The sequence below is a fragment of the Microtus ochrogaster genome, linkage group LG5 (genome assembly GCF_000317375.1).
Source record: "Microtus ochrogaster isolate Prairie Vole_2 linkage group LG5, MicOch1.0, whole genome shotgun sequence".
NCBI classification, from domain to species: Eukaryota; Metazoa; Chordata; class Mammalia; order Rodentia; family Cricetidae; genus Microtus; species Microtus ochrogaster.
Genome location: NC_022031.1, coordinates 38,440,137 through 38,465,790, shown reverse-complemented (window position 1 = coordinate 38,465,790; position 25,654 = coordinate 38,440,137). Strand labels below are relative to the sequence as shown.

General features: G+C 39.8%; 1 protein-coding gene and 1 non-coding gene across 7 annotated transcripts in view; both read right to left on the bottom strand.

Annotated features, from left to right (window-relative positions):
- Positions 1–25,654, bottom strand: part of Unc13b (unc-13 homolog B) — a 215,761-nt gene that overhangs the window by 50,292 nt on the left and 139,815 nt on the right. For 5 of the 6 annotated variants that reach the window (XM_026786614.1, XM_026786616.1, XM_026786615.1 and 2 more), the window contains exon 1: positions 4,070–4,670. The exons of the other annotated variant lie outside the window; for it this stretch is intronic. The gene's annotated coding sequence lies outside the window, so the exon portion shown is untranslated. Of the gene's footprint in view, positions 1–4,069; positions 4,671–25,654 lie in introns of those variants that run through there. 6 annotated transcript variants of the gene reach the window in all.
- Positions 16,568–16,686, bottom strand: LOC113457765. Its single transcript, XR_003378262.1, has one exon. It is a non-coding gene; the product is annotated as a U4 spliceosomal RNA (small nuclear RNA).

The window sequence follows — 25,654 nt, the reverse complement described above, 5'->3', positions numbered from 1 at the left end:
GGAAGGTGGGCAGGGCCCTTTGAAAAGGGAATGTAGTGAATGTGCACAGGAGGTTCTCTTAGTGGCTACAGCTGAGGACAGAGCCCTTCAGAACCCCAAGGGCAGGCCAGTACAAATGCCTGAATATTAACACCCTGGGTTTCAAGAAGCCAGGTTAATAGCAGCTTCTCCTTGTAAACAAACAAACAAAACCCTTCAAACTTTCTTTCAATTGGTAGCCACTGCCTCTCAAAAGGACTGAATTTAACAATTACCTGTTGGGCATACACATTCTGCAATGGCACCAAATTCATTCAGCCATTCTGGCTTTTAGGCTTCAAAGCAAAAGATAAGTTCAATGTACTACTTGAGGATTAACCAGCCACTCTGCTCAGAGTTCAACAGACTATCAGAAAAGGGGCAACCTGTGAAGCCAGGAGACTCAAGTCAGCCTTCTTCCTCAGTCTCTCTTTGCTACTACTGAATGAAATTACAGGGGCCATAAAGAAGACCCATCTGACTCCAAATCAATTTGAATTAATAAATACATAAAGGAGATGCCAGGTATTAAGCTAAATGCTAGGACTATAAGAAACAGTCTCTACTCTTTATATGTTACAGTTAGGGGGATGGGATTCCAATGAGAATGAATAACAATATAAAATGATATATAATACTGACAAATTGTAAACAAAAAGTATTTATTATAGGAGTGAAATATACAAAAGAAGCAATGCATAAAACCAGGACAGGTATAGGCCACAGAGAATACTTCCTTTGGTGAATCCTCTGCTTCAATCTAGGCCTCCAGTTGCCATCAGAGTGCTTATGCTACCACTCTGCCTACCTATCTCGCTGGCCTGTTCACTGTGGTCGACTCTCTAACTTCCTGCACTCACTCTGAAATGAGCATTCACTTTTTCCCCTGAGGAATGCTTGGGGCTGGGAAAAATAAGCCTCTCCTTCAAGAGCTATCTGTATTTGAAAAGAAAACATAGGAAAAGAAAGTGAAGTAACCAGATTTAATGATGGAAATCTAAGACTTTGGGCCAGGAGTAGATACTTAAATTACATTCCATCAGCACCAACATACTACAACCAAGTCAAGAGAAACGCTCCTCAGTATTCTTAAATGGCTGATTCATTTACTCTTCTGACCTATAAAGTAAACATGATTAAGGATGTGACTAGCTCTTGTAAAATAAAAAAATAAATAAATACCTCTGACCCAAATCTTGGCTTTAAGGAAACAACCAGGGACTTCTGGGAAACAGGCAAGGATTCTATGAACATATATCAAGCAGTCTTTCAATTCTGTAAAACAATTCTAGAGGGCAGCAGGAAGTCTCCTCCCATCAAGGCTACATGATTCCTGGGCCATTTACTAATTATGCTGTAAGGTGATGTCGTGAGGAGTGATTCTAGGGCCAGTCCCCAGGTAGGGGGACTCTTAAGATGTCCATCTTTGCAAAAGAATCAATTCCTAGAATATCTTTTCAGAAGAAAGAGATCAGGACCCAAAGTATAAAGAACAAGATTAGTACAAAGAAATGAGAATGCCCTAGACCAAGGGCCTAGCCTAGTCCCAGTCCTGCAGTTTACAGGATGTACTATCTCTCAACATTCTTGTGGTCTACCTATACCAATGAATTCTCTTGTTTGGCTATTAAAGTATTTTTTTCTAAATTTTTAACTTTAAAGTATTTAGATGGGATAAGTACCCTGGCTTCTCAAAAGCCCAATTACCTAAGATTATACCCTTGAGTCAGAAGAATATCCTTATTGTTACTAAGTTCTTGCTTATGGGCCCAGAATTGATATGAACCATAAGAACATAATAAATTTTCTTCATTTATGTTCAAATTCCTAGCACCTAGAGTACAGGACCTCACTATGAAAAAGCACTGGGACTGGCACACAGTGAGATCTCAGTACCATGAGGAATTGATGGTATAACTGGATTAGAATGCAGTCTCCTATTTAGTCTGATCCTCCTCTGTTTCCACGACAACATGAAAACTTCAAGGTTCAGGTTTCCTTCTAGATTAATGACCAACAACCTATTTCCATTGTATAACTCAGCTGGAAATCTCTTCCCAGTAGCATGTATTCACAATTTTTCTAGAACTTATTTAGGACAAAAATTACCAGAGTATCAGTTAGCTATTATCTCCCTAGCACATGAGACTGGTGGAGAGAATCCCCACTGCTGTTGTGGGCTGTTAAAAGGGCTCACCTGCCCTTTCAGCAAGAAAAGCTGCCCTGATCCTAGCAAAACTATAAAAAAGTAAAGAAAGCATGTAAAATTAATCTTAATATGTATTATTTAACCCCAAATTCAAAATATTATTACAACATGTAATCAATAAAAAATATCATTAATTATATATTTGTATTCTTTTTTATACTAAATCCTTGAATCTCATATTTTACATCTTATTTTCCAGAACATCTCAAAGCAGACTAACTAGTTGGGCATGGTAGCACACACCTATAATCTAAGTATCTGTATGTGTGTATACACATGCAGAGGTGTACATATGTCAGGGTACATGTGGGATTTGGTTCTCATTTTGTGGGATCTGAGGATCAGACTCAGGTCATTAGACCTAAATGTAAGTGCCTGGTCCACTCCCCACACTTAGGAGACAGAGACGGATTTTAAGGTCATCTTCAGCTATATACAGTTCAAGGACAATCTGAGCTACATGAGACTCTGTTTCCAAAAAAAAATCAAAGTAGACTAAACAGTAACGTGTGGCAAGTGGTTACCATATTGGACAACACGGTCTTAGAAATCTGGGGTAGGAAATACTCTAGATAGCCTCTGAGTGCAGAGAAGAGTGTCATCACAGTGACAGTGAACTGTTTCTTTCGCTCAGCTTTTTACCTGTTTACTTTGATCCTAGTTGGAAGTAGCTCATTTGTGTTTGTGGACACGTTCACTTCTCCTTAACGCTACAAAGAACCAAATATCAAGTCCTAACTGCAACAAATGAGACCCTTTTTTCCCCTCTCAATCCAACCATTTGTCAATATCCTGTAGCTCTGTGTAGCTTCTTTCCAATATTCTGGAGAAAACTACAGAACAAACATTGTTACTTCAGCAGAAGCTATCTATTGACATGGAAGGTTTGGAGACCTTCAATGAGCAAGAGTGTAATCTTAATGTAGCTAGATGCACGTTCTACTAGAGGGGCAGATAATGATGGCAAAAGACTCATTTATTTAGAATTTTCAGTTTACATGATTCTCACATATTATTACAACCCTGTAAGGCAAGAAGAATTATTGTTTTGATTTCATAGAAGACAAAAATAGAGCTTTGAGAGGGTAAATTAGAATTGATCAAGGTCACTAAGAAAGGCCAGGATTAAGTAAGTTTTCAATTTGCAAAGTTAAGGCTTTTTGACTATACACATAAATAGACAAGTTATATGTATGTGTACATACATTCAAAGATGGAAAAGCTCAGGATGGACATTTGTTTATAAGACATTTGTACACATGAGAGAAATGTACATATCAGACTTGGACAGTATAGCCCCTCTCCACACATGTAAGAAGAAATATAGAAAGGTTTCTGAATATACCTAAGAACAGGAAGGTTACCTAAGTACATGTATAAATGCATAAATGGAGGGACAAATGAGCTCTATATATGAATTACAAAGAGGTAGAGATAAGTTTATATGTATATATAAATATACATCCATATACAATGAATAAAACGGTTGTTTATATGCAATGTATATACAGGAGAGGACCAGGTAGGTTAGTCATAAACACATATAGACATGTCAAGACAGAAGCTATGCACACATCCAATGGAATGGACAGGAAGTTGTAGACATACAGCAGAATATACAGGAAGAATGGATGGCCAGATTATCATCACACAAACACGTGTATGTGAAGATTCCACCCCAGTGCTGAGTATGCTATTTTTCACTCATTATAATGACCCCCACCAGCAACTTGGCTCAAGCAGTTATATAATTAATGTAGCTGTTCCATATTCCACCCACAAATGCTTTGCTTTTGTTCCTGCTTGTCATTCAGAGTCAATCATATATTCAATATCACTTACCTTACTGCTGCAACCAAAATAAGGTTAAAGAAATGAAAAGGGGGAAAAAACCATTAAAGCCACAGATTCTCAAGTTTTAGAATGCAAGTGCTGCCTTTAAGAGGTAATCCATTTAGAAGCACTCCTTAGAATGACAGAGAAGCCACAGGACGAACTTTCTGAGCCACAGCACAGCCGCCTGCCCAACCGACAAACAGAGCCAAGGAGCTGTTATTCTCAGTTGCACCTAGCTGGCTGGCTCCTCCGTGCAAAGTTGATGGTAGGAACAATGCCTAGCAGAGAAATCCCCTCAGTGAAGGCGGGGCAGGAGTCTGGTGGCTGCAAATCTAGGAATCCAGTCTGGTCCACACCTCTCTGCTGAGGGGGGATTCTGAAGACCAGGCTACTGAAGGCAACAGCAGCAAACTTCAACTGGATGTGGAATTCTAACTCAATCCTTTCCCGGCTTTGAGACTGAGAGGAAAGCAGGGCAGCTCCGGCTCCGCTTCTGCTCCTCCTCCTCTCCAGCTGCTTCCTGCCTGCATGCACTCTCCCATAGGGCACCAGCCCTCCTCACACGTTGCTGGCGCACACACCCCCTTCCCAGCACACTCACGCACACACAATCCTGCCAGCAAGCTCACTCACACACCCTTGGTGAGTGTCTCTCTCTGCTAAATATAGATCTTACTCTCTCTCCCCCTCCCCCATTTTCTTCCTTCTTTCCTCCCTATCCCTTCTTTCCTCTCTATACACCCCTTTCACATCTAAGCCATAGAATTTAAGAGCAGAAAACACAGAGGAGCTCCGAATCTCAGGGGGAACCCAGAATATGGCTAGTGCACAATACAAAGACAGTTTTCTCTTCTATTAAAATAAGCTCTGGATTAGCTCACGATATATAAGGTCTGTCACCAGCCTTTAGAGAAGCTGAAGGACGAGGCAGTGACCAAGAGCAGTTTTCATCTCATGATGCCATTTTCTCGTAGTTCACATCCTGAACAGCTACTGCAAAAGAATTCCCTTAGGCTATGACATTATAGCAACTAGGGAGGAGGAGAAACTGAGGAAACCAAAATGGACTCTCAATTGCAGCAGTCAAGACCAAAGGCTGCTTCTGGAATCCAGAAATCAGAACTTGACAACCCAAATTAATACAACATCAATCAAAAGCTGTCTAAGATGCAGAGTTCTATGACCATGTTCCCCAATATCCCAGCTTGCCTTTACCAATGGCAGCCCTATCTCTATGGAGATTTTCTAATCTAGTGGTTCTCATGTTGTCCTAATCCCAACAATTTCATAAGTCTATGTAGAACATACTACAAAATCAAGTGTCTATCTTCAGAGACAACCCAAACTGCTCACCATGACATCATATCTGAGTATAATGCAGGTACCATTGAAGCTCTGGAACATAAAATGGCAGGTACATGAAACAGGCTCCTTTCGTACACTCTGCAGATACAGACAGGAAAACACTGCTTGCTATGCCTACCCCTGAACTGCCAGTAACAACCCAGTAGCACTGCTTCTCTTCAGCCTTCCCTGAACCTGGCACAATGAGGAAAGTCCTTCTTCTTCCTTAGGCCTCAGGTCAAAAACAGGGTGGCAAAATTGATTGATTCAGCATACTTAATTGATTCAGAATTTATCTCAAACATTCCTGTAACAATCCACAAAAGAATCTTGCCCATCTAACCCAAAAACCAGGTGGTAAGTCAATGGGCACAATCCTGAGATCTGTCATTGTAGGGCAGGCAGTCCTATATGAGAGATAAAACAAAGCTTTGATTTATTTAATTTTGGCTTGTCTGAGGCAGAGTCTCATTTTGTAGCCCAGGCTAGCTTTGAACTTGCAATAATCCTCCCGTTTCTGCCTCCCAATGCTAGAATTACATGTTCCTGAGCCATGGTGTCTGGCTCAAAACAAGATTTTAAATCAATCCTAATCTCCATATCTTATCCAAGATCTCAAGGAGAAAGGGGTGGTTTCAGAGCCAACATTTGCCTCCTTTCTGCCTTCTTCCAATAACACTGATTTCCCCTCAGCCAAGGCAGAAAAATTAGATTCCAGAAGATGCTAAATAACCCATTTCTTAACCATCCACCTCATTATGCAGCCAACACTGACAGCAGAACAAATACCTCCTAACCCAGTTGGGAGTTGGCTAGATGACAGAAGAGATAAGGGCTGACAGCACAACTATAACCACATCTAAATACAGAGGAAGAAAATAACTTGAAAACTGTCAAATTTCAGTGGAAATCACAGCCAATTTACTGTGGAGTTTCCCAGGCTTGAGCCAGGAGAGGTACAGGGTTTAACACAAATAAGAGGAAAGACTGATTAAATCAGAATTCCTTCCCCAGCTCTGCAGCCAAGCATAAGGAGTCAAGAGCAGTAACTGTCCTTTATGAGGTCTGGGTCCAGGCATTCTAAATTGAGGAAAAGCTCACACTATCAAGAATGAGGAAGATCCTCAGGGCCAGGGCATTGCCTAAGCAACCTATATCTTCATGCCCTATCCACCAGTAGGATTCTAGGGCTTGCCCAGGGCCTCAAGTTCCTGAGGCCTCGGCCTGAGGCTAATGGACCCAGTCTGGTTCACCTGTACAAATGTGCACAGCCCCTCTTTTAAGCAGCTTTGGTTTTCTAGAAAAATGATGGCTCAGAGAATGGAAGATATGCTCAAGACATCAGGAAGCACAACAAAATTATCTATCTCCCATTAGAACCTTCAAATTTCACATGAATTTGACTACAAATTATTCTTGTGCTTACCACTGCCCCCTGCTTGAGCAAGAGCAAGGATAATGTGATGGTTAATCCTGTCAGCTTGCCAGGACTTAATATAATCTGGATGACATTATCTCTGAGTGCCTCTGTAAAGGCATTTTTAGGTGAAAAGACCTGCCCTTAATGCAAGTGGTACCATTCTTGGACTGATACTGAATAAAAGGGAGAAAGTAAATAGTGCGCCAGTGTTCATCTCTCCCTGCCTACGAGCTGTAAACTCCCTAAGTAAGCTACTTCGCACGAGCTCCTGCCACCACGCCTTTCTCACTATGACAGACAGACTGCATCCTCAAAGTATGAGCCACAATAAATCAATCCTTCCTGAAGCTGATTTTTTTTGGTCAAGTATTTTATCACCGCAATGAAATAAATAACTAATACAGAGGATAAAATGTGGTAAAGAGCAGTCAGCATACGCTCTGGTAATGAAGGGGATATTCCTTCAACCACAGTCCTACAGGGCTCAGTTTCAAACAGGACATGACCACAAAATAATCATTCTCCTCTGGGATAGGTAGTAGGCCATTTTTGTTTCTTTGGCTCTAAGAGCAACAATAGAGACCTCTTTGTCACAGTGAATCTGACCCTTGATAATCTTAGGCAGGCTAAGACGACCAGGTACTTTTTTTGAGTAAGAAGTAGCACAGTGTCCTCCTCATCTGGGAAACATTCTCAAAGCTAGCCTGCTCCAGAGTGCACTGGGCAGAGCTAGGAAAACAAATGGGGTTAAGAAGGGAGAGGCATTTTTCCAGAAACTGTGAAATGCTTTCAACAGACATTCTCAAGGTCTAGTTCCAAATTTAAGTCTTTGCAGGGATTTTCGCCTAGAGACAGATGAGTCAAGAAAGAAATTCAAAATGAGACAGTGACACTCACGCAGAATTGTAGGAAGGTTCAGAGTGGCAGGAGCTCTAATGGGGAGCTGAATGGATGGATTAGTCAGGAGGCCACCTGGTGCACAAAACCAACTGAAGTCATTAGGTAGTACCACAGGGTCATTCAGGAGGGCCTCCAGAGTCATAATTCTCTCCCTCAAGTAACCAGTCTAGAGATCCCTAAGATCAGAAACAACTAGTTTGGAAGCAAAGAACATGCCTACTACAAACCTGGCCTCCCTTTCCAGGAGTCACTGCCAGAGACTGGCTGGGTCAGGACCAGCAGGTGCCATGATGGCAGTCATAAATATGGAGACAAAGGAAGGAGAAACTCAGTTCTGTTTTACATAGGAGTCAGTTTGTGACTATTTTCCTTCTCTATCACTAAGAAAACCCAGAAGTATCACGAAGAGGCTGACATGTGGTCACACAGCTGGGATTTCTTTTGTGCGTGGGGAAAATCGTTTGTTCTGGTGCCTGAGAAAAGTCTTTTTCTTCTCCTCCTTATAGAATTATGCTCTCCCCCAAACTATTTAGCAACTATATACATGCAGAGAATGATTGGCAATGGGAGGTGTTCCTCTTTCTTCCCCCAGGAACATGCTGCCCTAAGGGAATGATGAACCTGGCAGGGACTTGCTGAGTTTACTGATGTGCTAAGACAGAGCTGCCACACAGCCCAAATGTGACCTGACAAGCTGCAAGGCAGGCCTCAGGAGTCACAAACTGCTGACAAGCCTCAGTTCTACAACCAGGTCAAGCACCATGCCCAATTAGAATCTTGAGCTTAAAGAGACAATAAACAAAATGCTCAGGACTGCCCAACTAAGGAGTTAAGTTTTCTGCCTGTACTGTCCAAGGCTGTGAGCTATGTCCATTTCAGAAGCAAATGACTGAAAGGGTTTTGAAGAGTCCTTTGTCGCTGTTTAAAGACTCTTAAAGTCGTATACACACTTATGCTTTCACACAACCCTGATCAAAAGTCACAGCGTCCAGACTAGTCTTAGCTAGGGTTTTATTGCTGTAAAGAAACACCATCACCACAGCAACTCTTAGAAAGGAAAATATTTCATTGGGACTGGCTTGTTACAGTTTAATGGTTTTGTTCATTGTCATAGCGGGAAACATGGAGGCACATAGGCAGACATGGTGCTGGAGAGGTAGGATCAGCACACAGCAAGAAGAGCCTGGTATGGGCTTCAGAAACCCCAAAGACCACCCCCAGTGACAAACTTCCTCCAACAAGGACACACCTGTAGTAATAAGAGCGGTGGGGCTGCGTCCCCAGCACCCTGGCCGCCTCCGGCTAGCTTATGCCCCGAAATAATTACACAGACACTGTATTCTTTTAAACACCACTTGGCCCATTATATCTAGCCTTTTCTTGGCTAACTCTCGCACCTGGACTAGCCCATCTCTAATAATCTGCTGTAGCCCACAAGGTGGCTTACCAGGGAGCTTCTAGCCTACGTCCATCCTGGGTCGGAGCTTCATCGCGTGTGCCTCAGAGAACAGAGCTCTCGCCTCTGCCCGCAAGAGTGGAGCATCATGTCTCTCTGAGGCGTCTGCCCCTGAGAGGAGAGCTGTCGAGTCTGACCTCACTTCCTCTTCTGCCCAGCATTCTGCTCTGTTTACTCCTCCCATCTTATGTTTTAACCTATCAGGGCAAGCAGCTTCTTTATTTAAGTAACCAATGACCTTCCTCCATCACACACCTCATAATAGTGCCACTCCCTATGAGCCTTTGGAGGCCATTTTCATTCAAACCACTACAAGACTAAAAAAAAATATAGTTCCTGAACTATAGCACCCCCCGTGTTTGTGTGTGCGCACGTGTGTCTATCTATCTGTCTCTCTCTCACTGTGTGTATGTGCATGTGTACATGTATGTATGTGTGTACACGGAGCCTTCTAGTGCTTTGATCTTGAACATCTCAGCTTTCAGAACTGAAAGGCACTTTTGTTTTGTATAAATTACATTGTTCATGGTAAGTGGTTCTGAAAGGCTAGGCTACAACAAATTGTGACCTGACCCTCCCAATTTATACTTTGAAATTCTAAATCCTACTACCTCATAATGTGATTTTATTTGGAGATATAGTCTTTAAAAAGGTCATCAAGGCCATCAATAATTTCATCAAAGTTGGCTCTAATCTGACAGTATTCTTATAAAAATGGAAAATATAGGCTCAATTGGTAAAGTGCTTGCTCCTATGACAGACTTAGTATAAACTGAACAGAATTTTCCAGAACTATTGATTACACACACACACACACACACACACACACACACACACACACACACACACACACAGTGTGATAGTTAGCTTTCATTGTTACTTTGACACAATCTAGAATCACCTGAGAAGAGAGTCTTAATGAGAAATTGATCACATTGGTGACCACTGGACATCATTTAATTGAGTTAACTGATGTGGGAAGACCCAGTCTACTTTAGCAGCACCATTACAATGCAGGGGATACTGACCTGTAAAGAGTGGAACAATCTAACTGAGAACAAACACGTGGACATAAATGTACTTGTTTCTCTCTGCTCTTGACTGTGGATGTGTGACCAGCTGTCTCAAGCTGCTGCAAATGTAATTTCCCTTCAATAACAGGCTGTAAACTGGAACTATGAGGTAAAATAAACCTTCTCTCCACTGAGTGGCTTTTTGCTAGTTTTTTTAAAAAAATAACAATAACAGAAATGAAACAAGAACAAAATATAATAATAGATGGATACCAATCAACTACCTAGATATTAAACAAGGCATGGTGAAAAGGTGTCATTATCTTTGGTCTAGGGCAGTTCACAGAATGAGATGTTCTAACAAAGCAATTGTTATATCCATATCTTATTGTGAGGGAGAAGGTAAATGCTGTGATTGGGTGACTTATAGTATCATTTACTGAAAAAAATTATAGAAGAGGACATGGCGGAGAAAGAAAAGATGAGTACAGATCGAATATTATTAGGTGCCTCTGAGCATACAGGTGACACTATCCACAGGCAATTGGAGCTGTAGGTCTGGAGCTCATGAAAGACAACTGAGACTACAGCTGGGACTCATCAGTCACAGGAAAGTACACAGATTAGATTGTCTAGAGGAGAGGAAGATGGAGAAACAGAGTCTGGGAATCATTGAGGCTTAGGAGACAAGCAGAAGACAGCAAACGGTGTGGAGGAAACAAAAACTGAACTGTCAAAAATAAGAAACAACTTGAAGGAAAAGAGCACAGATGCCAAGAAGGAAGAGTGCCTTTGGGGGAAATCAATGCACAGTTTCTATTTCACCTGTCAAAAACTGCTTCAGGATGCTCGTTTTCATCTGGAATGCCCTTCCCAACTTGTCATCTTTACCTATTTATGCGCAAGTGTCCTTAGGTGTGTGATGAATAAATACATTTTCTTATAATACCTGAAGGTGACACCCAACCACAGGATGTGGAAGCTGAAAAAACTAAGAAATAACATGTCTTTTTCCTTTGACTTCAAGAAGTTACCTTTTCCCCCAAATTTAAAAAAAAATGTATAAGTGTTTTGCCTGTATATGTATAAGTACCACATACTTGCCTGGAACCCACAGAGACCAGAAGAGGGTGTTGATCCCTTGGCACTGGAGTTACAGAGGGTTGTAAGTCACCATGCAGGTACTGAGAGTCAAACCTGGGTCTGCTGCAAGAGCAACACATGCTCTTAACCCTGGATTCACCTCTCCATCCCCTAGCTGCATGTGGTGGCATATGATCCCAGCATTTGGGAGGCTGAGGCAGGAGGGTTGCTACAAGTTTGAGGTTGGCTCAGTCTATTCAGTGGGCTCCCAGACAGACTGGGAATGAGAACCTGTTCGAAAAGGAAGATGAAAGGAATGAGAAGGGGAAAGAGAAGGGATAGGGGGGAGGAGGAGGAGGAGGAGGAGGAGGAGGAGGAGGAGGAGGAGGAGGAGGAAAAGGGAAGAGACAGAAAAGGGCGGGGATATAACTCAGTGGTAGAGCATTTGCTTAGCATGTGAGAGGTTCTAGGTTTAAAAATCCCCAGCACTGCAAATAGCAGTATTAACAGTAGCAGCAGCAGCATCAGTAACACTAATAATAGTACTATCAACAGTTCTATTATTGTTTAAACTATAGTTGGACTTTAGAATGTTTCCTTCTTGTTTGTTTGCTTTTTTTGAGACAAGGTTTCTCTGTTTAACCCTAGCTGTCCTGAAACTTTCGCTATAGATTAGGCTGGCCTTGAACTCACAGAGATCCACCTGCCTCTACTTCTGGGATTAAAGATATGTGCCACCATCACCCCAAAAGATGTATCCACTTTTAAAACTGATGGTTAGTGGCACGTGTAAGAAGCTATGGATCTCCATTATGACAAGCATACACACAGGATGCAGGTTTACCCTTGATTTCATCTCTCTAAGCTCATCTTATTTTTTTTATTTTTCTGGTACTTAAAAAATAACTGCTAGTTTAATATTCTCTAGGAGTTCCTCTGATAGGACTTTTCTAACCGCCTAACTCAGCAGGCTTATTTGCTACTTTACGGCCCAAGGCTAACTATTTTCACTACAAGTATTACTCTTGCAATAAATTATTTATGGTCATGACTGACTTCTTAGCTTGATAAGCCAGAAGACTTGCATCTGTTAATAGATGAATAAAAATGTAGTGTTTGTATATACATGTATAAGCATTCATACAAACATACATGATGGGATAAACAAAATTTAAGACTTAAACACACTTCCCTTTGGAAACAGACACAAATAAAGAAAACCACAACCAATCAAAATACAGAGTTGTACAGCCCAGTTTCAACTACTACAACTACAGTACAACTCACACCCTTAAAGATTAGGGATCACAGCAGAGAGGGCAAGATTGTAAAATCCAGAAGAACAGGAATTTTTCCGTGAGACTGTGTCTCCAAAAAATATTAGAAGCTATACCCATAAACTCTCACGAACATGACTGCCTTAACATGACTTCTCTCTCCAGTGAGAAGGAGCTGAACTAGGACAATGACAATAAACACGTTACCTTTAAGGGGGCCAGGGGAAAGTCCAGGGGGCTTCAACCCTACCAAAAAAACCCTACAGGACACTAAGAAATATTTAGAGCAGGAGAAACAGTCTTTCTCAGGGAAGAGCACACCAATTGGTTATCCAACACCAAATGGTCAGACCTGAAAATATATACATACACGTAACAGTATAGAGTCCGAGCAGGTTGTGTTTAAGTAGCTAAGTGTGCATGTGTAACAATAATTAATGAAAAAAGAGAGACCATTGATTTGAAAGAGAGTAAGGAGGAATATATGGGAGGGTCTGGAGGGAGGAAGGAAAAGGGAAATGATATAACTATATTATAATCTCAAAATTTAAAAATATACCTGAGCACAGAAATATACCTGGAAAACAGAAGAGACGGTTAAAAGAAATATTCAGCAACATAATAAAGATAAACAAAAATAGAGATAGGGAAAATAGTGATGGGTGAGGAAAATGAGGAAATATAGGCCAAAAAATATAAAACAACATATGCCTGGTTAAACCACTCCATGGGTAAGGACACTTGTTGCCAAGCCTAATGACCTGAATTTGATCTTCAAGATCTACATGACAAGACAGAACCTATGCAAGTTGTTCTCTGACCCGCACACATACATACAGGCACATACATGAATGACCACACATACTAAATAAACTTTTAAAATGTAATAAAAGTTACAAAAATAAGATAAAATAGTGTATATATATATGACAAATAGGTCTAGAAATTTAATGTATAAAATGAGGAATATAGTAAATAAAATTATGTTAAAGATTTTTGTTGAATATGTACATTTTAGCTTCTCTTGGTACAAAAAGGACCATATCAATAACAGATGTTTATTGAATGCTTATAATATGTGAGGCTCTGCTCTATGTGTTAACCTGCTTCATTATAATGACCACCACACACTCACTATAGGTATCACACAAGCATCACTTTGTAAATCCCAAGTGCACAAGAAAAGTTATTTTTGAAACAGGCCTTTTTAACAGAAGACCAAGGCAAAAGATGGGTCAAACAGTCTACAACTTGACACCCTCACTCCACATGCTTGACTAGACATCTGAACTTTTCTTGGTACAAAAATGAATGTCAAAGGGCCAAAATAGCTTTTTCAGCCGGCCTTTTCATGCACCAGTTTACTGAACTTAGTGGGCTCTGCCTCTCACAACAGCCTGCTTACAAAGAATGCCGATGCTCTTTGGGTCTTCAATGAGAAGGCAGTCTTCGGCAACTCCTAAACACTATAGTGAGAGACTAAAATGTATCACAAGAAGCAGTTAAAATATAAACAAATTTAGCCATGTGTTAGCAGCACATGCCTTTAATTCCAGCATTCGGAGGCAGAGGTAGGTGGATCCCTATGAGTTCTAGGCCAGCCTAGTCTACAGAGTGAGATCCAGGACAGTGAAGAGAAACCCTGTCTAGAAAAAAAGGAGAAGAGAAGAGAGAAAAGAAAAAAAGAATTTAAGGGGGAAATAATTCTTAGAATTTCTAGGAGTAATTTTTAAGTGTGGTTATTATTTGACTACGGAAATTTGAGAGAATAGGCACTCAAGGTAGAAAAATGGGATTAACAGAAGAAAAAAGTCATGTTGTTAAAAAGAAAATCAAACTAACATTTATTTGGTGTTAATAATATGCTAGGTTTTATTCCATATGCAATTAGTCAGCAGGTATGATATTCTTTCAAAGGGGGAGAAAACTAAGTTTCTAAAAGGCTGAGTGACTTGCCTAAGTCAAAAGTTACATAAGCAAGCCGGGCGATGGTGGCGCACGCCTTTAATCCCAGCACTCGGGAGGCAGAGGCAGGTGGATCTCTGTGAGTTCGAGACTAGCCTGGTCTACAGAGCTAGTGCCAGGACAGGCTCCAACGCCACAGAGAAACCCTGTCTTGAAAAACCAAAAAAAAAAAAAAAAGTTATATAAGCATGAAGTGATAAAGCTGTTTAAACTATGGGTCTAGGGGAATCCAAGGCCTAAGCTATTCTATCCATATGGCTGAAAAAGGATGTTGAATCAAGTCATGGTGGTCGTGGATGCCAGGCTATAAAGCTGACACTGAAATGCAATGAAAAAAGATTCTGAGGAAAAATTTTACTTACCCATCTACTGATATCTGTTAGTTTGATGTTTACATCAGAATATAAAAATAGACTCTATTTTGTATCTCAATGCTAATTTTCACTTAGCTTTTTTCCCCCCAAGACAGGGTTTCCCTGTGTAATAACCCTGGCTGTCCTGGGACTCACTTGGTAGACAGTCTGGCCTTGAACTTATAGAGATTTGAGTGCTGAGATTAGAGGCATGCACCATTACTGCCCAGCACACTTAAGCTTTTTAAAGAGTTCTTTATTGAACTGAATATTTGTATAAAACTAGACAAGTCAAAAGTGTATGTTCACCTTGGCAAAGAATCCAGATTAAGAAATAGTACCCACAAAACTCCAAAGGTTTCTTGTACTCATATCTAATTATTGCCAGTTCTCTTCCCCAGAGGTAATCACTACACAGATAGCAGATAGCATAGATTACTCCTATTCCTTGTTTTGTTTGTTTAATGAGAAGTACTTCACAAATAAATCTATGTGATATCTTTCTTTTCAATAGGTATATCTTTATTTAGTACCTGTATGAGGTGCTGGGAATTGAACTCAAGGCCTTGACAGGTAAGAGTTCTAGTGCTGAGCTATACCCTAGTCCCTTTTTTTTCTTTTTGGTATTTTGAGACAGGGTTTCTCTGTGTAGCTCTGGCTGTCCTAGAACTAGCACTGTAGACCAGACTGGCCTTGAACTCACCTCGAACTCTACCTTGCCTCTACATCCCAAGTGCTGGGATTAAAGACAATTGCCACCACTGCCTAGCTCCTACTGTTCTTTAAAACATTTCTTATTTGATTTTACATGTATGGGTTCTTTTCCAAAATGTATGTATGTACACCACATGCATGAAATGTCCACAGAGGACAGAAAAGAGCATCAGATTTAAAACTGGGGTAACCCTACTTCTTAAACATAGTAGCACTAGGAAACACTTTTTGTTTTTCAAGACAGGATTTTTCTGTGTAATACCCCTGGCTGTCCTGGAGCTCCCTTTGTAGACTAGCCTGGCCTCAAACTCAGAGATTCACATTCTATGCCTCTTCAGTGCTGAGACTAAAGGTGTGTGCCACCATGCCTGGCTAGGAAAACATTTTTTATAATCTGATACTTCAGAATTTTCTCTGACCAAGACTACCCATCTTAACTTCCATTACCTCAACTCTTTGCTCTCATGAAGATTGTGTGTGTGTGTGTGTGTGTGTGTGTGTGTGTGTGTGTGTGTGTGTGTGTGTAAAATGTTTGGCCAAAATGTCTGTGGGAAAATATAACTATGATCTCTTTTTAGTGACTTTATTCTTCATAATTCCCAGTGATGTGGAATGTCCTTCTGTATATGTGTTGCTCTTATTGGTTAATGAATGAAGCTGTTTTGGCCTATGGCAGGGCAGACTATAACCAGGCTGGAAGAGATAAAGAGAGAAAGTAGGTGGAGTCAAGGAGACATTATGTAGTTGCTGAAGGAGAAAGACGCCACTGGAACCTTATCAGTAGACCATAGCCTTGTGGTGATACATAGATTAATAAAAATGGGTTAATTTAAGATATGAGTTAATAAGACCCTGAGCTAATAGGTCAAAGAATGTTGTAGTTAATATACTTTCTCTGTGATTATTTGGGTCTGGATGGTCGGGAAATAAACTAGCAGTCTCTATTTACATCCCAGAGTATAGGAAAACTATCCTTCCTAGTCTATACTTTTTCATTAACTGCATCAAAGGCAGTCTCTGCTGGGGAAATTTTTCAATTAGCAATAGTCATACCTCAGATAAAAATCACTGGCTATGATATTGCTGCTGCATAAAGCATATACAAGCCCCTCTCTGGTGTACAAGGCATCTTGTTCAAGGATGTTGTGTCCTCCTCTTGTTTTGGAAATAAGTGAAATTCCTGCTTCTAATTCTTCCATTCATAGGAAGAATGGCGTTGCTTTCTCTTACTTATCAAGAACCCAGCCTTATCTGATGGGTTCAAAATTGATTTGGGGAGCATGGGAATCAAACTAACATGTAAAATAGGTTGTTGAGTAAGAAGTGACATCTCCATTAGGAAGTGCTGAATCTAGGGTGCTGATATGACTAGTGACTGTCTAAGAAGTAGTTGGAAATGTGACATGGAGAGAAATATGTGCTATAGATACATGAAAAGGTGATATATATCATCTTGGCACAATAAATGGGGTTTCTTAGGAAGGATGAATACTGCTATATGAAAAAAAAAGATTGAGTATAGAGTCCCAGAAAGACTATCATTTAAGATGTGAAGAGAGAAACCAGACAAGGTAGATTGCAGTGAGGTCAGAGAAGAAAGTTGAAGATGGTTCTAATAAGTCAAAGAGGAGCATGTGCTCAGAGTATCAAATACAGCAGGCAGGGTGCAGTAAGATAAAGACAGGACAGCATTTGCCTTTGTGTTTAGCTGGGAGCTCACTGATAACCTTGAGAGGTGCAATTATAAATGTTCCTTGAAAATTTCCTTGAAAAATAAGTCCAATTAAACACTTTTGAAAGATAAGGTTTCATTACCAAGTAAGTATTGAGCAAAATTGATGTACATTATGAGAGTCTCTGTTTAAAGAGTCTTAGGGCTAAGTGTATCCAAATTCTGTGAAGAATGGGTTCAACTCTGCCTCCCAAGAGCAATCTGTTCAGTGTTACATTCTAATGAACTCAGTGTTTCTAAAATTTCTTTGGCCACAGAACTTATGTCACCTGACAGCTATTAACAACTTTAGACTTCAATCATATGGAACACGCTTTGGAAAATGATGTTAAAAAGACAGGGAAGCGCCGGGCGGTGGTGGCGCACACCTTTAATCCCAGCACTCGGGAGGCAGAGGCAGGTGGATCTCTGTGAGTTCGAGACCAGCCTGGTCTACAGAGCTAGTTCCAGGACAGGCTCCAAAGCCACAGAGAAACCCTTTCTCGAAAAAACCAAAAAAAAAAAAAAAAAAAAAAAAAAAACCAAAAAAAAAAGACAGGGAAGCTTCCAAGTTAAAGCATATCTGGACTAAAATCTCAGGTCTATGCTTATTAACTGGGTGACCCTGGTGCTACCTTACAAAACATTGAGTTCCTGGACTTGAGACATAGCTCAGTAGACAAAGCACTTGTAGCAGAAGCATGAAGACAGGAGTTAGGATCCCCAACACCCACATGAAAGCCAAGTGTGGACATGTACAACTGTAACTTCAGTGTTGTAGGGCAGAGATAATTGGATCTTTTAGATTCACTGGCCGGCCAGTCTAGCAAAAGCAATGGAACTCTAGATTCAGTGGGCAACACTGTCTCAAAAACTAAGGTGAGGAAGAGGCAATATGATGGATCAGCTAGTAAAAGTGTTTGTCACCAGACCTGAGTTTAACCTCCAAAACCCACATGATAGAGGGAAAGAATTGATTACTACAAGGTTCTCTTATCTCTAGATGTATGCCACACACTGTTTATGAACACACGCACATGCATGCACAGGCACACACATGAAAACACACACACAAACACATAATGATCTATAATTTTTAAATAAACACACATACTCTATAATTTTTTAAAAATAAGATGGAGCAGTGCATAGTGGCACATGCCCTTAATGCCAGCACTTGGGAGGCAGAGGTAGGTGAATCTCTCTAAGAGCTTAAGACCAGCCTGGTCTACATAGCAAGTTCTGGGCCAGCTAGAACTACACAGTGAGACCCTGTCTCAAAAGTAAATAAATAATATAAGGTAGAGAAAGATAAAGACATCCAGTGTCAACTTCTGAATCCCATATGCACATGCACATAAACACCCCTCATACACACACCACAAAGTCAACGAGGCATTCAGTTACTTATTCTATTCAGTGGTGCTAATAATGTAATCCTAAATAAATTATAGAACTATCATGAGACAATCACTGACCTAACAATGCCTGAGACATAATATTCAATGTGGTTATTATGCTAATTATAATGGCAGTAATTGACAGTAAAATGCAATCTATGATATAGGTATTAGAGTTTCCAATGAACAAAGGGTTGTGAGAAAGTTGCAACCTAATTGCAATTAGGAAAGTAAGAATAGGGCATGTTAATGGTTTAGAAGTGGCAGAAGAAGCCAAAGTAAACTAAGCTTTACGCCTGTGTAAAAACATGAAACAAACAAGAAGGCATGGTCTTCACTACAGAGGATTTGAGAGAAGAGCCAGGTTTTAGTCAAGGTTAGATTCTAAAAAAAAAATTAGGTTTGGTCTCTCATATCAGGTAAGGACAACTCAGTTTGTCAGGAGGAGCAAAGGCAGTCTCACAGTATTCAGAGAAGCAGCAAAAGTTCTTGTCTAGGGGAGTTTTTTCTGATGTATGAAGTAGTAGTAGGCCTGTTCTGGATAAGAGCTTATGAGGAACAGAGACTGAAACCTGTGGTCAAAAGAGGTCTTCAAGTATTTAGACCATTGGCAGAGCTTTGCTTTATAGTATTAGAAACAACTCAAAGATCCATCCATAGGAGAAAAGGTATGCAAATTATAATTCACAAAATAAATACCTACATAAAAAATCAGTAACTCTGTGCCAGAGAACAACTCACTTTTAATAGCCTTAATAGAGCAGTAGCTTTATGCACACTAATAAGGAAAAATACACAAATATAGCAGTAACTACAGCAAGGCAAAGGAGAATATGCTATACATATACAAGCTTGCATCTGTAAAGGTTCACATTATCTCTGGAGACTCATAAAACAGGGTAGCAATGTAATGGGGGAAGAAGTGGGAGACCTGGGAGCGGGAATAAGAGGAAACCTTTACATTATATACATCATTTTGATTACTTTTATTCTTTTATTTTTTAAATACTTTATTATTTTATGGGTATGGTTTATTTTGTCTGCATATATGTATGTGCACCATGTATGTGCCTAGAGCATTGCAAAGGCTATGGAGGGCATCAATCTCCTGGAACTGGAGTTACAAACAGTTGTAAGATGACATATGGGTGCTAGGAGTTGAATCTGGGTCCTCTAGAAAAACAGTCAGTGCTCTGAACCCCCAAGCCAGATCTTCAGTCTCATATCCTGTTATATTTATTAGTTACTTAAAACAATTGTTAACAATTTTATTTTTTATTTTATGTGTATGGATGTTTTGCTTGTGTGTATATATGCTATATAAATGCAGTGCCCCAGAATTGTAAGCTGCCATACAGTGCTAGGAATCCAATTCAGGTCTTCTGGAAGATCAGTCAGTGTTCTCAACCATTAAGGCTTGTGATCTTTCAGTGATCCGAAAGGGAAAGGAAACTAGTGATCTTGATCAAAGGGCAAAGATTGAGATAATGTAAGTTAAGATGGGCAGTCATATCTTGCATATCATCATAGAACCTTCATCTGGTGATGGATGGCGTTAGAGACAGAGACCCACACTGGAGCACTGGACTGAGCTCTCAAGGTCCCAATGAGGAGCAGAAGGAGGGAGAACATGAGCAAAGAAGTCGGGACCACGAGGGGTGCACCCACCCATTGAGACAGTGGAGCTGATCTATTGGGAGCTCACCAAGGCCAGCTGGACTGTGACGGAAAAAGCATGGGATATAACTGGTCTCTCTGAACATGGCGAACAATGAGGACTGATGAGAAGCTAAGGACAATGGCACGGGGTTTTGATCCTACGTAATGTGCTGGCTTTGTGGGAGCCTAGCCAGTTTGGATGTTCACCTTCCTAAATATGGACGGAGGGGGGAGGACCTAGGACTTACCACAGGGCAGGGAACCCTGACTGCCCATTGGACTGGAGAGGGAGGGGGAGGAGTGGGGGGAGGGGGAGAAGGGTGGGAGGAGGGGGGGAAGGGTGGGAGGAGGGGAAGGGAAATGGGAGGCTGGGAGGAGGTGGAAACTTGTTTTTTTTTCCTTTTCTCAATAAAAAAAAAAGAATTAAAAAAAAAAAAGATAGGCAGTCATGATCAAATGAAACCCTGGAGTATCAGGTTACAAAATGTTTTCCTAGTGATGCTTAGTCTAAGAGGAAGGTCCCCAAAGGCCCACTTCTCTCTGAGGCTTATCATCGTCTCCCTAAAGGACCACCTTTTTAGAGCTTCAATTATGAGACAAGAAGGAAGCTTCTTTGCTTGGAGGAAGTTACAAGTGGAACCAGAACTTTGCAGTAGACAATCAATTTGGTTTTTGTTTTAGGGACTGCCCTGAGAAATTGCCGATTCAGCTCATAGGCTGACCTTGGACAACCTTGTGTCTCCTGTGACAGCTCCATTCAAATGTGGGCCTTCTGATCCCTTTGTTCACCTAAGTGTCTTATTACCAAGGTTTGCCTTTCTCAGCTTTCAACAGCCTAAGAGCTCCTGTCAAGCCTTCCTTATGGCCTGCCTCCATGCCTTCTCCTTTACTGTCCCTTCCACCTGGAACACCCACCCACCTGCTGCCACCACAGTCTCTGTTTCTAGAGCTAAAAGTCTCACCTCCTCCCTCAGATTCTTCTGTAACTAAACCAAATAAGGTACAGATTCATGCCCATTCCCACCCACACTACCAACATTACTGCCTTGTCAGCACCAGCAATGTCATCAAGCAGTTATTAAGTTCAGACGAGCAGGTATTCAGAGGACACAAGTATGGCCCTGAATAATCAATCCCTTAAGTCTCTGATAGTTTTATAGGAATAGCATAAGTGTAGCTGACTTTCTGGGTAGTGCACTAAAATCTGTTTAATGTAATAACAACTCAGTATAAATGACTCTAAGCTTATGGGAATACTCAAGTCACAAACAACAGAAAAAATGTAAATTTTAAAAGTCAGTTACTAATCTTTGGTCAAACTGACAAAAATGTTAACACTCAAAGTTGGTCCCGCACATTTAGACACTCAAAGCACAAACTGTAAAGTATTTTCTAAAATAAATTTAGGAATTTATTAATTCCAAAAAAATTGTCCTTAGATGGCCACTTACTGTAATATTTTAAGGTAAGTTAAAGAAATATACAGAAATGAAACTATATTTCTATGACAACATTTACTAAAACCTTATTCATGACAATGTACAAACAACTATTAAGGAATAGTCATATTGTGGGGTATTATTAATCTACTAATTAAGCTTTTCAAAAACATTTGCTAACCCAGAATAAAGTTTACAAAAACTGAGAAAATAAAAACTACTCATACTGTAATCTTATATATAATATAATACTATAATAAGTCAGTAAACTTGTGTTTACAAAAGAAACACAAAGGAGAGAACAACTGATATGATATGGTTAATATTTTGCTGTTATTAACTTTAGTGGCTGACCTTGGGAAACAGGACGACCTAGAAGATAAGGAAGCACATTTCAGTGGTTTGAATGAGATTTGTCCCCCACAGGCTCATATTTAAAGACTAACTCCCCAGTTGAGGGTGTGTTTGGGGGAAGTTACAGAACTTTTAGGAGGGGAGCCTTGCTGGAGGAAGTACATCACTTGCCCCACTTTCAGTACCCTCTCTCTGTTTCCTGTGCGTGGTTGATATGACTTTCGGCTTCAGGCTCCTGCTACAATGCCTTCCTCAGCATCTATCTACTGCTTTGGAAACCAAACCACAGCCCAAATAAACTCTTCCTTAAATTGTCTTTGGTTACAGTATTTTTATCACAACAGAAAAACAATTTATACATGGAGTCATTTAGGAAAATGATGGGCATTTTCAGCTGGCTAAATAACTAGAAATGATTGTCATTTGAAATGACATTCTTTGCCTTATTCTATACCAGGCAATATCACACACAAAAAGTATATCCCTGACATTCCAGGAACTTACATACTTGTTTGAAAGAAAGAAAGAAAGGAAGGAAGAAAGAAAGAAAGAAAGAAAGAAAGAAAGAAAGAAAGAAAGAAAGAAAGAAAGAAAGAAAGATCAGCAAATAATAACCCCATTATCTCATAATGAGTGTCAATTCTAAGTAGGTTTTCACAGTCGGGAAACTTTCTCCAAACACTTCACATCTGTCTGGGTCTTAAAAGACATAGATGATAATCTAGCAAGCCAAATTAAGAAAAAATTCCAGGCACAAGAAACAGCAAGTACCAAGTCTCTAAGGATTTGGGGAAAATAAATTATTCCATGTTTTACGAGTATCAACTAATGTATTCCAAATTACTTTTTGTTAAGGACCTGGTTTTTCATCTCCAATATCATCGTCTGATACTTTTGGTTCATATCCTGTTCAATGAGACTGGGCCTTGATGTGACTGATGTCATGGCAATTCAAATTGCCTCTGAAGGCACACTTCCAATTTTAGTACCTACTTCATCCAAGACTAAAAACAACAGTTGTGTTAGCCCATGACTCACACTTTGAACTGTGTAGAGCTAGACCAGAAGGAATTTATTGTGTCATGGAGACGAAGTAGAGCATGAAGTATGTACATTTTTTTTTCTTTCCTGATATTCCTTTCTAAAGTCGTGGATTTCCTGGACAATTTACAATGCAAAGAGATAATGTTCTCTTTATTGTCAGGATTACAAAAACATGGTTCTTTAAATTTCTTTACATTTCCTCACAATGATATACTGAGAAAAGACTGGCAACTCATGTAACAAAGACTTAATTTCCCTAAAACACAAAAAGCTCAGAGGAGTAATAATAAAACAAACAAAATACTCAATAAAGATGAGGAAAGAATAAGTTAGTCACACAAAATAGTTTATAATTAGCCTTTCTATTTAAGAAAAATGCTCAACTTTATTGGCAAGAAACATACATTTAAACTACTAAGATAGTACCACCTAAAAGAATACCAAAACCCCAAAACTTTACAAATTACTCTATTTGTGGGTTAGAAAAGAAAAACACCTCCTGGCATTACTGGTAGGGGACTAAGTTGCTGTGTGCCCTATGGAAGGCACAGGCCCTTTGGGGTGGTCTGTAAAACCTTTAGCAAATGTCCTCAGACTGCTCACTGAGTTAGGGATGATTGGTGAAGTGCTTCTAGCATGGCAAATGTGAACAAGAGTGGCATGTCTAATCTCTGTGTGGAAGCAGACCTGCAGAGTCATTTGCTACGCTCCCATTTAATTCTCATCTTTACTTTCCCTTTGCAATTTAAGTGGCAATGTTCCCAATGCTGGCTGCTCCATCAGACCACATTATAAAAGAAAACTTAAAGCAGACCTCTGTTGTTCATGTAAATTATTGAAGAATAAGTAACAATGTGGCAATATATCCTAAAATTGCACGCACGCACACGCACACACACACACACACACACACACACGAAATGATCAACATAAAAGGATTCTCATTTCTCGCATGGTTTGTTGCTCAAAAGGACAGCAACAGAGCACTGATAACTGCAGTGGAGTCACACACCGGAAAAGTTCTCAGCGCTGATGAATAAGAGTGTCTTCAAGTGACCCTCTGTATATTATACTGGTGGAACACAGTCCAAGAATGGAGTTAGTCAAGCAAGGTGAATTCTGAGTGTCTATGAGAAATCGCCAAGAAAACAAGAGTCTTATGACCTCAGTTTCTTCAAACACATGAAACTGTTCTTGGAATGTGCTTTCAAGCCCCTTCAGATATATCAGATGGGAGTGAGTTCACTTTAGATTATTTATTACAACTGGATTTTGTTATTTGTTTATATGTCTCTATAGAAAAATATGTTTTTGCCACATGCAGCTAATCCTTGTGATTGTAAACAGCTTGAACTCATGAGAACTTTACTCATGTGATTCTTCTTAACCTTCAGAGTATAAATTGTCTGATGTTCTGAATAAAGTTGGCTTTTGCATCAGACTTTAGTTTCCCTCATTTTCAGGCCCTCACTCTCCCAGGTTCACACTGTGATCTTTAGGTCTATACCATAACCTTTTAAATAAAACAGAAAGTAGAATGTATATTCATATTTGATTTTATGCTTACATAAAGAGACTATCATGCTAAACTAATAAAAATCAGTGTCTTCAGCAGAAGGTAAAGGGGCAACACAGGTTGAACTTTGATAATTCAGGAGAAAAAATTCTTGGTGCTGTGTTCATTCTGTCTTATAATCTCATCCACTCTGTCAACAAAGCTCATTGTAAGCATCAATGGAACGCATTTTAAGCTCCAGCTTATCTTTCCCCCTTTGGCCACTACTAATCAATGACCAGCTGTCTCTACGTTAAGAATCATCATTCAGTTAAATAGTTATTGCTCTTAATTCAGGATAAATCATGGTCCTTCTCCAGACAATTACAAGCTTTACTTTTTGAATGGCTTTTAATTTGATTTTGTTTTGTTTTATTTTTTCAACAATTATCTCCTTAATGTTGAACTCATATCAATGCATTCTTCTTATTCTCATTCTGAGATTTCTTTTCACACAGTGAAGGTGATTTTACTTCATAGTAAGAATTTCAGGACTTTTACTTTAAAAACATTCAAAATAAAAACTTAGCGTTATGACACTGATTCTATTAAATGTCGGTTTAATTTGTTTTCCTCACAACAGTCAGTCCAGTTCAACAGATTACCAGTGTTTTATTACCCTGACACATTATTCACCTAAAATTATATATACGTAAAATTAGATTAACATATCACATCATGTAAATTGAAAATGTGAAAAGCATAACAAATTAATAGCTGACATCTAAGAATATTTATTAATGATAAAAAACATTTTTAAGACAGGCATGGTAGTACACACTTATAATCCCAACACACAGAAAGCTGATGCAGGAAGACCATAAATTTGTGGCCAACCTGGCCTGTGTAACAAGACCTTGATTCAAAGAACCAAAATCATTAAATTAAAATTTTTAAAAATTTA